Below are 14,454 nucleotides of genomic sequence, written 5' to 3' on the forward strand. Positions count from 1 at the left end.
ACACTAATCCGAGTCCATACTCCTGAGGAAGACCAACCAGGCATGGGGGTGCGAATTTACTGCCGCCGCCCGGCCCCCGGGATGTGGGCCTGCAGGCTGTGTACACGAGAAGTGGATGAACCTGACTATAGCACTGTGAATGATGCTGAATATGTGCGACTATTGGCCTGTGTAAAGTGTGTCTACAATAAAAATTACTTTAACAAAAAAAAAAAATAAGGTAAGTATAGGGTTTAGGGTGGGTTTGGGTTTTGAGGTATAAGGATATAGGTTTTTGGGTGCCAAGGTTAATTATAGGGTTCAGGGTGGACTTTGGTTTTTGAGAGCCAAGGGTAATTTTAAGTTTTAGGGTGGGTATGGGTTTTGGTGTAGTAAGGGTAATTTTAGGGTTCAGAGTTGGTTTGGGTTTTGGGGTGCTAAGAGTAATTTTAGGGTTCAGGGTGGGTTTGGGTTTTGGGATGCCAAGGGTAATTTTAGGGTTCAGAGTTGGTTTGGGTTTTGGGGTGCTTAGGATAAATTTATGGTTCCGGGTCTGATTGGGTTTTGGGATGCCTAGGGTAATTTTAGGGATTGGGGTAGATTTGGGTTTTGGGGTGCCAAGGGTAATTTTAAGTTTTAGGCTGGGTGTATGTTTTGGGGTAGCAGGGGTATTTTTAGTGTTCAGCATGGGTTTTGGGGTGCCAATGGTAATTTTAGGGTTCAGGGTAATTTTTGGGTTAAGGTTAGTTTGCATTTTGGGGTGACAGGGGTAATTTTAGGGTTCAGGGTGGGTTTGAGTTTTTTGATGTCAAGGGTGATTTTAGGGTTCGGGGTGGGTTTGGGTTTTTTGATGTCAAGGGTGATTTTAGGGTTCAGGATGGGTTTGGGTTTTGGGGTGCTAACAGTAATTTTAGGCTTCAGGGTGGGATTGGGTTCTGGGGAGCCCAGGGTAATTTTAGGGTTCAGGCTGGGTTTGGGTTTTGGGGTGCCAAGGGTAATTTTAAGATTTAGGATAGGTGTATGTTTTGGGGTAGCACAGGTATTTTTAGGGTGCAGCATGGGTTTGGGTTTTGGGGTGCAAATAGTAATTTTAGGGTTCAGCCTGTGTTTGGGGTTTGGGGTGCCAATGGTCATTTTAGGGTTCAGGGTGCCTATGGGTTTTGGGGTGGGTATGGGTTTTGGGGTGCCCAGGGTAATTGTAGGGTTCAGGGTAGATTTGCCTTTTGGGGTGACAAGGGTAATTTTATGGTTCAGAGTGGGTATGGGTTTTTGGTTTTGGGTTGCAGAGTAATTTTAGGGTTCAGCGTGTGTTTGGTTTTTGGGGTGCCAATGGTAATTTTAGGGTTGAGCGTGGGTATGGGTTTTGGGGTGCCAAGGGTAATTTTAGGGTACAGGGTGGGTTTGGGTTTTGGGGTGACAATGTTAATTTTATGGGTAAAGGTTGGTGTGCGGTTTGGGGTGACAAGGTTAATTTTATGCTTCAGAGAAGGTATGGGTTTCGGGGTGCCCAGGGTAATTTTAGGGTTCAGGGTGGGTTTTGGGGTGACCAGGGTAATTTTAGGCTTCAGGGTGGGATTGAGTTTGGGGTGCCCAGGGTAATTTTAGGGTTCAGGCTGGGTTTGGGTTTTGTGGTGCTAAGGTTAATTTTGGGGTTCAACGTGGATTTGGGTTTTGGGTGCCAAGGGTAATTTTAAGATTCAGGGTGGGTGTATGTTTTGGAGTAGCAAGGGTATTTTTAGGGTTCAGCTTGGGTTTTGGGGTGAAAATACTAATTTTAGGGTTCAGCGTGTGTTTGGGTTTTGGGGTGCCTGGGTAATTTTAAGATTTAGGATGGGTGTATTTTTGAAGTAGCAAGGGTATTTTTAGGGTTCAGCGTGTGTTTGAGTTTTGGGGTGCCAATGGTAATTTTAGGGTTCAGGGTGCGTATGGGTTTTGGGGTGCCAAGGGTAATTTTAGGGTTCAGGGTGGGTATGAGGTTTGGGGTGACAAGGGTAATTTTAGGGTTCAGGCTGGGTTTGGGGTGTAGGGGTAAGTTTAGTTTTCAGGGTGGGTTTTGGTGTGTCCAGGGTTAATTTAGGGTTCTGCCTAGGTTCTGACTTTGTGATGCTAAGGATAGTTTGAGTTCTAGGTTGGTTTGGGTTTTGGGGTACCCAGGGTAATTTTAGGGTACAGGCGGGTATATGTTTTGTGGTGCAAAGAGTAATTTTAGGGTGGTTATGGGTTTTGCAGTGACTAGGGTATTTTTGGGGTTTGTGGTTGGTTTGGGTTTTGGGGTGCTAAGAGTAATTTTAGGCTTCAGAGTGGGATTGGGTTTTGGGGAGCCCAGTGTAATTTTAGGGTTCAGGCTGGGTTTGGATTTTGGGATGCCAAGGATAATTTTAAGATTTAGGATGGGTGTATATTTTGGGGTAGCAAGGGTATTTTTAGGGTGCAGCATGGGTTTGGGTTGGGGTGCAAATAGTAATTTTAGGGTTCAGTGTTTGGGTTTTGGGGTGCCAATGGTAATTTTAGGGTTCAGGGTGCCTATGGGTTTTGGGGTGGGTATAGGTTTTGGGGTGCTTGGGGTAATTTTAGGGTTCAGGGTAGGTTTGCCTTTTGGGGTGACAAGGGTAATTTTATGGTTCAGAGTGGGTATGGGTTTTTGGTTTTGGGTTGCAGAGTAATTTTAGGGTTCAGCATGTGTTTGGGTTTTGGGGTGCCAAGGGTAATTTTAGGGTTCAGGGTGGGTTTGGGTTTTTGGGGTGCCCAGGGTAATTTTATGGTTCAGAGTGGGTTTGCATTTTGGGATGCCAAGGATAATTTTTGGGTTCAGGGTGGGTTTGGGGTGCTTAGGGTAATTTTAGGCTTCAGGATGGGATTGGGATTTGGGGTGCCCAGGGTAATTTTAGGGTTCAGGCTGGGTTTGGGTTGCTAAGGATAATTTTGGGGTTCAGCATGGATTTGGGTTTTGGGGTGCAAATAGTAATTTTAAGGTTCAGCGTGCGGAAGGGTTCTTGGGGTGCCAAGGGTCATTTTAGGGTTCAGGGTGGGTATGGGTTTTGGGGTGCCAAGGGTAATTTTAGTGTTCAGAGTGGATATGGTTTTTGGAGTGCAAAGAGAACTTCTAAGGTTCAGAGTGGGTTTGGGTTTTGGGGTGCCCAGGGTAATTTTAGGGTTCAGGGTTGGTTTGGGTTTTGGGGTGACAAGGGTAATTTTAAGGTTCAGGGTAAGTTTAGGTTTCACTTTCAGGGTGGGTTTCAGTTTTGGGGTGCCCAGGGTTAATTTAGGGTTCTGTGTAGGTTTTGGCTTTGTGATACTAAGGATAATTTGAGTTCTAGGTGGGTTTGGGTTTTGGGGTACCCAGGGTAATTTATGGTTCAGGGTGGTTATATGTTTTGTGGTGCAAAGAGTAATTTTATTGTGGGTATGGGTTTTACAGTGACTAGGGTAATTTTAGGGTTCATGGTTGGTTTGGGTTTTGGGGTGCTTAGGGTAATTTTAGGGGTCAGGGTGGGTTTGGGTTTTGGGGTGCCCAGGGTCATTTTTGGGTATAGGGGTAGTTTTAAGGATCAGGATGGGTTTGCGTTTTGGGGTGCCCAGGGTAATTTTAGGGTTCATGGTGTGTTTGGGTTTTATGTGCTAAGGGTCATTTTATGGTGTGTTTGGGTTTTATGTGCTAAGGGTCATTTTAGGGTTCAGGTGGGTTTGGGTTTTGGGGTGATAAGAGTAATTTTGGAGTTCAGGGTGGGTTTGGATTTTGAGGTGCCAAAGGCAATTTTAAGTTTTAGGGTGGGTATGTGTTTTGGGGTAGCAAGGGTATTTTTAGGGTTCAGCGTGGTTTGGGGTGCCCAGGGTGATTTTAGGGCTCATGGTGGGTTTGTGTTTTGGGATGCTATGGATAATTTTGGGTCCAGGGTTTGTTGGACTTGGCTCTTCTGGCAGGTTCACCCCTAAACTTTTTTCTTTTTAATGGTGACCTGGTGATGGTGATTTATGGTTTCTGCGCACTTTCACTGTGTCCCAGTGGAAAGTGCGTGCGCACTTTGAGTGCTTGTGTGAGATAGGCCTGCCCTCCCATAGGAATGCATGGGGAATGTATGTGTCCCTGGTAGTTCCTGATGCGTGGGGTGTGCCGGCTCGAGTCTGGTATGTGCGGACTCGTGTGATTGAATGCTGCGCAATGATGTATGCTGCATGATTGTGTCTAGTGTGGAAGTGCCACTTCTAGAAGTGTGCCTGTCTGGGCAGTGAATGTGCTGGCGTGTGATTGGCTGGAGCTGGCTGGGGTGCCAGGCTCCATGAGTCATGATGGGTCTGCCCGGTGGTGAGTGTTGAGATTAGCATGTGTGATGTGAGGGAGTGGTGCACCTGGGTCCTGAATAGGGATGGGCTTTCCCCACACAATGCTGGCTCCGCCCCCTGTGGTGCGTCTAACGACCCTAGCCCTGCCAGTGAATAGAATGAGGGGCTGAGCACATCAAGAGTGCTCACAAACCAGCTGCGACTGGTTTTTCCCCTCACCCTGAGCCAGACCAAGGGATTTGATGTATAAAAAGGGGCTGTGTCCCCTTGCAATTGGTTCTCTTCCAGGATCCTATCTGAGGGGGGCCTGCTGCTGCTGGGCACCAGGAGGACCGCCTCTTGGACTGCCTCCCTGCCTGGAGGGCGAGTGAGCTGGCTCTGGGCCCAGCCTTGCCCCCCTGCCTGCCTCCAGAACTTTGCTGGAGCTCTATTTTGCTTATAGCACCAGGAGCGCTTTATTTTTCCCCTAGCGCTTGGGAGCGCTTTATTCTGGGACTGCTGGGGACCTGCAGCGAGTGCTACGTTACCAAGGGGGTTGGCAGGGGTTATCTTGGCGTGTAACTCCCTTGCCCTGACGTGGAAGTGGTGGTCTCTGACTAACTTTGGCGCAAGCCCTGGCCAGCCAGGGATCCCATTTCTAACATTGGTGGCAGCGGTGGGATCCGGATTTGTGTTTGCGTTGTACCGCAGTGGCAACTGGCCGCACTACAAAACTCTGCATTTTAGAGGACCACATTTTGGGGATTATTGTTTTTTTGAAGTTCCATATTTCTTCTCCTAAAGGTATCATTGTGTAATTGTGTTCAGTACATTTGTTCCCCACTTCCACTTGTACATATCCCCTGTAAATTCTGCCCGTGCCTGTTGACACATTGTAAAGTGTGTGTTTTTATCTAATGTGTTTTGGTGTAATACAAAGGCTATTTTTATATATAACCTTGTGTGGAGTTTCCTTTGTGGTGGGCCTTGGGTGTTGCGCAAACACTTAACTCACATTGCCTCCAAGTTTAGCCTTACTGCTCGTGCTACGTCACCAAGGGGGTGAGCAGGGGTTATCTTGGCGTGTAACTCCCTTGCCCTGATGTGGAAGTGCTGGTCTCTGACTGACTTTGGCGCAAGCCCTTGCCAGCCAGGGATCCCATTTCTAACATTGGCTGGCAGTGGAAAGGATAAGGATTTGTGTTTGCGTTGTACCACAGTAGCAACTGGCCGCACTACAAAACTCTGCATTTTAGATGACCACATTTTGGGGAGTATTGTTTTTTTTGAAGTTCCATATTTCTTCTCCTAAAGGTATCATTGTGTAATTGTGTCCAGTACATTTGTTCCCCGCCCTGCGCCCAGAGTTTGGTACCTGTGTCACGTGTGGTCAGGTTGAGAAATCAGGGGTGGTAGAAACTGCCTTACTAGTCCGAGGGGGGGTTGTGTGTGGATGAAGGGTGTGAGGCACTAGACAAGTGAGTGTGAGTTCTCTGGGACAGGGAACTTGCTGAATGCCTTTGTGAATTGTGTACTCCTGTGTTAAGCTCAGACCCCTAGGTTCCCTGTGTAATCTTTTCTCTAGAACGTCCGCCAAAATGGAACCTGCTTTTGATTTCTGTGATCTGTTTAGATACAGTATGGGAGAGTTGGTAAGGTTCTGTGAAGAGAGAGACATAGGGCTGGATGAGTCAGACACTCAGTCCGAACTTAGGAGCAGCCTGATCCTATGGCAAAAGGGTCAATGGGATCTTGAGCGCAGTGAGGAAAGAGCCCGGGCCTCACGCCATGAGGGTGGTGGGTCTGAGGGGAGCCCTGAAGAGTCTGAAGAGGAGGAAGAAAATGACAGTACAGGGACGCCAGCAGAGAGTGAAGACCCCATAAATAGGGAGTCCCTTGCTGGGTCCAGTGTAGGAGGCAGTGCCTCATCCCTTTTCCTGACCCCAGAGGAGTGGGAAGATAGGAGGATAGAAAGGGAGCACCAGCTGGCTTTAGAAAAGCTCAGGCTAGAGCATGCCCAAGCTATGGCACAGCTGGGCGTTAGAAAGCAACAGCTAGAGACTCAGAGGGTCTTAGCGCAGGAGAGGATAGAGGAGGCTGAGAGGGCCTTCACCAGAGAGAAATTACCTCTGGAGGGTAGACTATCCCCTGCGCGCAGTTCTAATTTTCTGGACTCCCCAGGGCGGGTTGAGTCCAGTGGTGGCAGCTATATAGAGCCCAGTGCGAGCAGTCCCACTCCCAGTTCCCAGAGTATGGTACCGGTTTCCCCAGAGGAGGAGTTAAGGTTGAAGTTCAGGGGCAGTAAGAAACTGTCTCACCAGTCTTGGGAGGAGTTTGAGGAGGAATGTTGTGGAGCACTGTGGGCTTGGGTACAGGTTCACACGGACGATGATTTTGACGTATTGTTCGGAATGATTCTCAAAGAGCAGGTGCTCAGTTGTTGTTCACCAGGGTTGCGCCAACACCTGTTGGGGTGTGGATTGTCTGAGGCATGTGAGCTTGCAGAGGAAGCAGACCGCTGGGAGAGTGCCAGAGGTTCTTTAGAGTCATTAGTGAGTGATTCCAAAAGTAGTGGTTCAGGCATCTTCCAGCCCAGCGTGGTGGAAGAGGCTCAGTGTAGCCCAGCTAGGTCCCAGTAAAGTGAGAGGGGTGGAGAGGCTTACTACCTGGCTCAGTGGAGCAGGAGTCAGTGGGTGGCTGAGAGTCCCCAGATGCCCGAAGCCCTATCTCAGAACCTGGGTGGTTTCATGAGGGAACACCAGGTTGGGGACCTAGGCTGTCCTGTTAGTCCATTTGAGGAAGATCTCCTAGTGTATCTGTAACTAGAGCTCCAAGGGTTCCAGTGTCCGACAGTGTCACTCCAGTTGGGAGGGCACAGAAGTCCGAAGAGAGGAGTAATTGGGGGATGAGTTTCCCAGTGGATGCACCAGTGGACCAGGGACTAGTCAGTTGGGCTAGATCTTCTTGGGGGGACCCGGGTGGCACCACTTCTGTTCTGGGGGATCTTCACGTACTGTCAGGTGGACAGGGGACGGGAGATCTGCGCCAGACAGACAGTCACACGACACATGGGTCATGTGCCAGCCTCAGGGGGATGGCGTGGGAATCCCCAGAAGTCCTGAAGTGCCAGGCAATTATTCCACCAAAGGTTTTAGACCAGAGGTTGGGAGGCCAGGTTCAGGATCAGCCTGACCTGAAGGGTAGGACGACTGTAATCAGTCTCCTGACCGGTTCTTATTCCAGAGGTACCGCCCCAGTTGATAGGGAGCAGGACTCTGGAAGGGGGTGCAGAGGGTGGGAGAGCCCATCTCTGACCCCGATGCAACCTGAGGGGTTAAACCCTGGGTTGGAATGGCATTCTAGTGGCACCCCTCGCAGGAGGTGGAGGAACCCTAGGAGAAGAGGTAGGGGGAAGAGAGCCTTCCCTGAGACTCCTGGTCCGCCTAAGAGTGTAGACCCTAGGCTGGAGAACCAGTGGCAGTCTAGTCCTGTCTTGCAGACAGGAAGAGTGGAGAATGGCTACTATGTGCCAGGGGTTACTACCCCGCTCTGAGAATAGGCAAGGACCAGTGGCACCTGGGTGGCCCAGGGCCTGGTCCTGGCCGCGGACAGCTTGGGAGTACCAGTGGGGTAGCCCAGTTGTTCCAGACAGTGGTTTTGGAAGGAATCCCATGGGTTCACCGTGGCGTAGAACAGGAGGGTGTCCCTGCAGTTGCGGGCCCGCATCCGTGTTCTATCGCCCCAAGCAGGGAAGTCCATCACAGTGGTGATTGGTCTCCCCTGCGTTTTGGCTGGAAGGGGGTTGTGTTGGACTTGGCCCTTCTGGCAGGTTCACCCCTAAACTTTTTGCTTTTAATGGTGACCTGGTGATGGTGATTTTTTGGTTTCTGCGCACTTTCACTGTGTCCCAGTGGAAAGTGCGTGCGCACTCTGAGTGCATGTGGAGTAAGGTTGGCCTGCCCTCCCATAGGAATGCATGGGGAATGTCTGTGTCCCTGGTAGTTCCTGATGCGTGAGGTGTGCAAGCTCGAGTCTGGTATGTGTGGACTCGTGTGATTGAATGCTGCGAAATGATATATGCGGCGTGTATGTGTCTAGTGTGGAAGTGCCACTTCTAGACATGGCTGTGCGTGTGCTGTAAAGGTGCTGGCGTGTGATTGGCTGGGGCTGGCTGGCAAGCCTGGCTCCAGGAGTCTGGATGGGTCTGCCCGGTGGTGAGTGTGGAGATTAGCATGCTGATGGCTGGGGAGGAGTGCACCTGGGTCCTGAATAGGGCTGGGCTTTCCCCACACAATGCTGGCTCCGCCCCCTGTGGTGCGTCTAACGACCCTAGCCCTGCCAGTGAATAGAGTGAGGGGCTGAGCCCATCAAGAGTGCTCACAAACCAGCTGCGACTGGTTTTTCCCCTCACCCTGAAGCCAGACAAAGGATTTCTTAGGATAAAAAGGGGCTGTGTCCCCATGATAGTTGTTCTTGCCTGATCCTACCTGAGGGGGTCTGCTGCTGGGCGCCAGGAGGAACCGCCACTTGGGACTGCCTTCCTGCCTGGAGGGGCCAGTGAGCTGGCCCCTGGCCCAGCCTTGCCCTCCCTGCCTTGCTCTGCTGAAGGACCTTTTGCTGGACTTGTTGTTCCTTTAGCGCCTGGGAGCGCTTTATTTCCCTCTAAGCGCCTGGAAGCGCTGGGTTTGCTTCCTAGCGCTGGCAGCACTTTATTTGCTCCTCTAAGCGCCTGGGAGCGTTGTATTTATCACTAGCGCCTGGTAGCGCTTTTATGGTCCTAGCGCCCAGAGCGCTTTATTTTTACTCTTGCGGCTGCCCACGCCGTGTATTGCCGTGTAATGGCCCTAATTTGCCTTGTGCCCGCTTTTTGCACCCTAGCGGGTGCTCACCCCGCCAGGGATTCCGTCTTGGACCGGGAGCCCACCCCGGATTGTGCCCGAGATTGCCCCTGCCGCCGCCCGGTGCCCGAACCGGAAGTCAGGCAGGCCGGGGGCGGGACGAGCGGGACGACAGGAAGCTGACGGGAGCCCACCCCGCACTCCTGCAGCAGAGGAGGGAAGCCGGCGTCTATTCCTTCCCCGGGGCTCCCAAGAGTGAAGGAGAGCCCTGGAGAGCGCAGGAAGAGTACAGCCAGAGAGACAGAACCTCGCCACCTGACGACTGACCCGGTGAGTTGGGCCTGGGTTGCTTGGTGAAGAGGGGGAGGCGTCGGGGCACATTGCCGGTGCCCGCCCCCCCAGTAGTGAGACCTCCACTTTTGAGGAACGCAGTTGCACGAGTCCCTAGAGCGGGACTCCACCACCCGAGTCTCCTTCCCGTCACGAGTCCCCAGAGGGGGGGGGGACTCCCAAAACAGTGGCAGTTTTCTTCGTGCCTGGAGCGGCCCCGGTTGACCGAGGGTCGCTCCCCTATCTCCAGGCGGCACCTTGTTCTCAGAGCCACGAGAGGCTCAGGCGGCATTCCTTAAATTATCGAGCCCCGAGAGGCTCACGTGGCCGCATTGGTTTTGAGAGCCATGAGGCTCCTGAGGGCCCAGCATTGTTCTAGAGCCCAGAGGCTCAGGGGGCAATCAGTTCGCCAGAGCCTGTGAGGCTCCAATATTGGCCCCATCATCCTTGTCACAGCTGCCCAGCACTTCGTGGGCAGCTGCTACGTTTAGGCCCCTGACTATGGGACACAGGGCATCCTAGCCCTAGAGAGGCCAGTTGGCCTAGGGACTGTCACAGGTGGTGACTAAGGTGATTTTTGCGCAATTGTGTTTTCCTGCACCCCTGAATGTGTTGTTGATGCATCATGTGTTTTCCTTCCCTACACTTCTGAACGTTTATGCATCATGTGTAATGTTCCTATGCTTATACCCCTAAATGTATGGTGATACTTAGGTGGTTGTTTTTCTCCTAGTACATTTGTTGCTAGGGAGGTCCTAGTTCCCTGCGCAATATTCGCCTAAGGTGGTTAGGGTTGCGTAGGTGGTACTTACCTGGTACCAGTGATTACTGGTTGTGTACTTTATGTTCTATTTTTCGCTACAGTGATTTATATTTCTAGTTCTAAAAGTGCTGATTCCTGACAGTGGTCCAGGTGGCCCTGTCTTGTACATATCCCCTGTAAATTCTGCCCGTGCCTGTTGGCACATTGTAAAGTGTGTGTTTTTATCTAATGTGTTTTGGTGTAATACAAAGGCTATTTTTATATATAACCTTGGGTATACAACGTTTACAACGCAACTTTTACAACGCACTACCATTACAACGAAACTTTTACAACGCAAAGCCCATTACAACGCATACATTTACAACGCATGTTTTTACAATGCAGATACCTTTACAACGCGCATACCATTACAACGTAAGTATTGGTAAGTATATAATTATATTTAAAATGTTATAGGTTTCGGTTTTTGGGTAAAGGGGTATTTTTAGGGTTCAGGGCTAGGTTTGGGTTTTTGGGTAAAGGGGTATTTTTAGGGTTCAGGGCCAGGTTTGGGTTTTTGGGTAAAGGGGTATTTTTAGGGTTCAGGGCCAGGTTTGGGTTTTTGGGTAAAGGGGTATTTTTAGGGTTCAGGGCTAGGTTTGGGTTTTTGGGTAAAGGGGTATTTTTAGGGTTCAGGGCCAGGTTTGGGTTTTTGGGTAAAGGGGTATTTTTAGAGTTCAGGGCCAGGTTTGGGTTTTTGGGTAAATGGGTATTTTTAGGGTTCAGGGCCAGGTTTGGGTTTTTGGGTAAAGGGGTATTTTTAGGGTTCAGGGCCAGGTTTGGGTTTTTGGGTAAAGGGGTATTTTTAGGGTTCAGGACTAGGTTTGGGTTTTTGGGTAAAGGGGTATTTTTAGGGTTCAGGGCTAGGTTTGGGATTTTGGGTAAAGGGGTATTTTTAGGGTTCAGGGCTAGGTTTGGGTTTTTGGGTAAAGGGGTATTTTTAGGGTTCAGGGCCAGGTTTGGGTTTTTTGGTAAAGGGGTATTTTTAGGGTTCAGGGCTAGGTTTGGTTTTTTTTGGTAAAGGGGTATTTTTAGGGTTCAGGGCTAGGTTTGGGTTTTTGGGTAAAGGGGTATTTTTAGGGTTCAGGGCTAGGTTTGGATTTTGGGGTACAGGGGTACAGGGTAAAAATAAAGTACAATTAAATGTAAATTAAATTAATTAAATTAAATTAAATTAAATGTAATTAATTTACATTAAAAAAATTATTATATACTTACCAATACTTACGTTGTAATGGTATGCGTTGTAAAGGTATCTGCGTTGTAAAAACATGCGTTGTAAATGTATGCGTTGTAATGGATTTTGCGTTGTAAAAGTTTTGTTGTAAAAGTAGGCGTTGTAAAAGTATGCGTTGTAACGTCATACATCCATAACCTTGTGTGGCGTTTCCTTTGTGGTGGGCCTTGGGTGTTGTTGCTGGGGTGCGTGCGCAAACACTTAACTCACATTGCCTCCAAGTTTAGCCTTACTGTTCGTGCTCGCTCTACGCTTTGGCCGGAGTGGTCGCTCCCAGTGCCCCTAGCACCTCACTGGTATCGTTTGCAGCGTTTTTGCCAAATTTGATTTGTGATTTAAGCCTTCAGCTGTGCCTGGCTGCCGCTTTGCTCTGTAGGCGCTTTACCTGATTGTAATAGTACTTTTATGCTGCATTAGCGATCTTGCCAAATTTGATTTGTGATTTAAGCCTTCAGCTGTGCCTGGCTGCCGCTTTGCTCCGCAGGCGCTTTACCTGATTGTGATTGTACTTTCATGCTGCTTTAGCGCGTCCTCCCCAAGCGCCCTGTTGTGCTCCCCCTCCTCCATTTTGTTTGTTGTTGTCGTGCGCAGCCCGCCCCGCCTCCCAGCTGAGCCGCCCTCGCCCCTCCCCCTCAACTATCCGTATATGACAGGAGTTCCCGCGCGCAGCGTTCACGCGCAGCGACCGCGCCCAATCTGCGCCGAAGGTGCGCCAAAGGTAAGCCCGTCTACGCCCGTCCGCGCCTGGACCGCGCCCAGCGCCAGACCCCCTGCCCCTCGCACTGCCCAGCCCTCCCGCATTTCCTACGACGCCGCCACCCTCCTAGCCTTTAACCCCGGTCGCGCCCTTAACTGCGTCCAAGCCGCTCCAGGACACACCCATGGACCTTTCTCTTGCTACTCCTGCAAATTCAGCGGCACCGACAACTTCTCTGCTTCGACCACACCTCAGACTCCCGACCCCAACCACCTACAATGCATCCTTCTCAACACCCGCTCGGTCCACAGACACGCCATTGAACTATGGAATCTACTAGACACCATCTCTCCAGACATCGCCTTCCTAACGGAAACATGGATGAACGCTTCCTCCGCCCCAGACATCACCATTGCCATCCCTGAAGACTATAAGATCACGCGCAAAGATCGTACCGGCCACACAGGAGGAGGAATCGCTATCGTCCATAAGAAATCAATCCGCATCTCAACCAGCTCTGACTCCAACCTCACCAACTCCGAACACCTTCACTTCCAGATCCACATCGACCCCAAGACCACACTCAGAGGCACCCTCCTCTACAGACCACCAGGACCCGCGCAAAATTCAGTGAAGACATCTCGGACTTCATCACTCCACACGCGCTCCCCTCCAAAGAATACATCCTTCTGGGAGACCTCAACTTTCACCTTGAAAAGAACAACGACCGCAACACCACCACCCTCTTGGACAACCTCGCCAACCTCGGACTTAAACAACTGGTCACTTCCCCCACCCACATCGCAGGTCACACACTCGACCCCATCTTCACCTCCAGCAATCATGTCTCCTTCAGCCACACTACGGATCTCCTCTGGACTGACCACAGCTGCGTTCACTTCACCTACAACAAGCCCAAACCCACCAACCACCTCCAACCAACTCTACAAAGAAACTGGAACAAAATCACCACCAACCAGATCTCCTCATCGCTCCTTCTAAGCACCCCAACCCATTCTTCTAACCCAAACCAAGCCGCCGCCAACTTCACCCTATGGCTATCCAACACCGCCGACACCTTAGCACCACTGAAAAAACGTCAAAGCAAACCTGGCAACAAGAAGGCCTCATGGTTCAACGATGATCTTAAGAAGTCCAAGAAACTCTGCCGCACCCTCGAAAAAGCTTGGAAAAAAGACCCAACCACCAACACCAAGGACGCCTTCAAAAACGCCACCCGCACTCACCACCAACTAATCCGAAAGGCTAAGAAATCAGCATTCAAGGAACGACTTGACAACAACGCCCACAACAGCAAGGAACTTTTCAACATCGTCAAGGAATTTTCCAATCCCTCAGCCAACTCCAACGACATCACCCCCTCTCAAGCCCTCTGCGACTCCCTAGCCTCATTCTTCCACAACAAGATTGCAGACATCCACAACAGCTTCGACAACCAACCCGGAGTCCAACCCACCCAACCATATGCTGAACACTCTCCCCCCGCGAACACCCTTAACAACTGGAACCCAATCTCCACCGAGGACACCATCCGCCTGATGAACTCCATCCACTCTGGATCCCCCACAGACCCATGCCCTCACCACATCTTCAACAAAGCAGACTCCGTCATAGCACCGTACCTCCGAGACGTCATCAACTGCTCCTTCAATTCCGCCACCTTCCCAGAAAACTGGAAACACGCTGAACTCACCGCCCTTCTGAAAAAACCCACAGCGGACCCCACCGAACTCAAAAATTACCGCCCCATTTCGCTCCTTCCACTCCCGGCCAAAGTCATCGAGAAAGCTGTCAACAACCAGCTCGCCGCTTTCCTCGAAGCCAACAATTCCCTCGACTCCTCACAATCTGGATTCCGAGCAAAACACAGCACTGAAACCGCCCTTATCGCAGCAACAGACGACATTCGAACTCTACTGGACAATGGAGACACAGTCGCCCTCATCCTCCTCGACCTCTCTGCAGCATTCGACACAGTCTGCCACAGCACCCTTTTACAACGCCTCAGCAACATCGGAATACAAGGAAAAGCACTTGAATGGATCACCTCGTTCCTCACCGGAAGAACCCAGAGAGTCCGCCTTCCACCATTCAAGTCCGAGGCCACCGAAGTCATCTGTGGCGTACCACAAGGATCCTCACTCAGCCCCACCCTCTTCAACGTATACATGAGCCCCCTCGCGGCCATCGCCCGCCAACACAACCTCAACATCATCTCTTACGCGGATGACACTCAACTAATCCTTTCTCTCACCAAGGACCCCAGCACCGCCAAAACTAACCTACA

The 14,454-nt window shown here is 50.6% G+C and overlaps 1 protein-coding gene across 1 annotated transcript in view; it reads left to right on the forward strand.

Annotated features, from left to right (window-relative positions):
• PDK3 (pyruvate dehydrogenase kinase 3) overlaps nt 1-14,454 on the forward strand; it is a 1,374,724-nt gene that overhangs the window by 906,694 nt on the left and 453,576 nt on the right. The window lies entirely within an intron of this gene.

This window comes from Lissotriton helveticus, chromosome 8, assembly GCF_964261635.1.
Source record: "Lissotriton helveticus chromosome 8, aLisHel1.1, whole genome shotgun sequence".
NCBI lineage: Eukaryota > Metazoa > Chordata > Amphibia > Caudata > Salamandridae > Lissotriton > Lissotriton helveticus.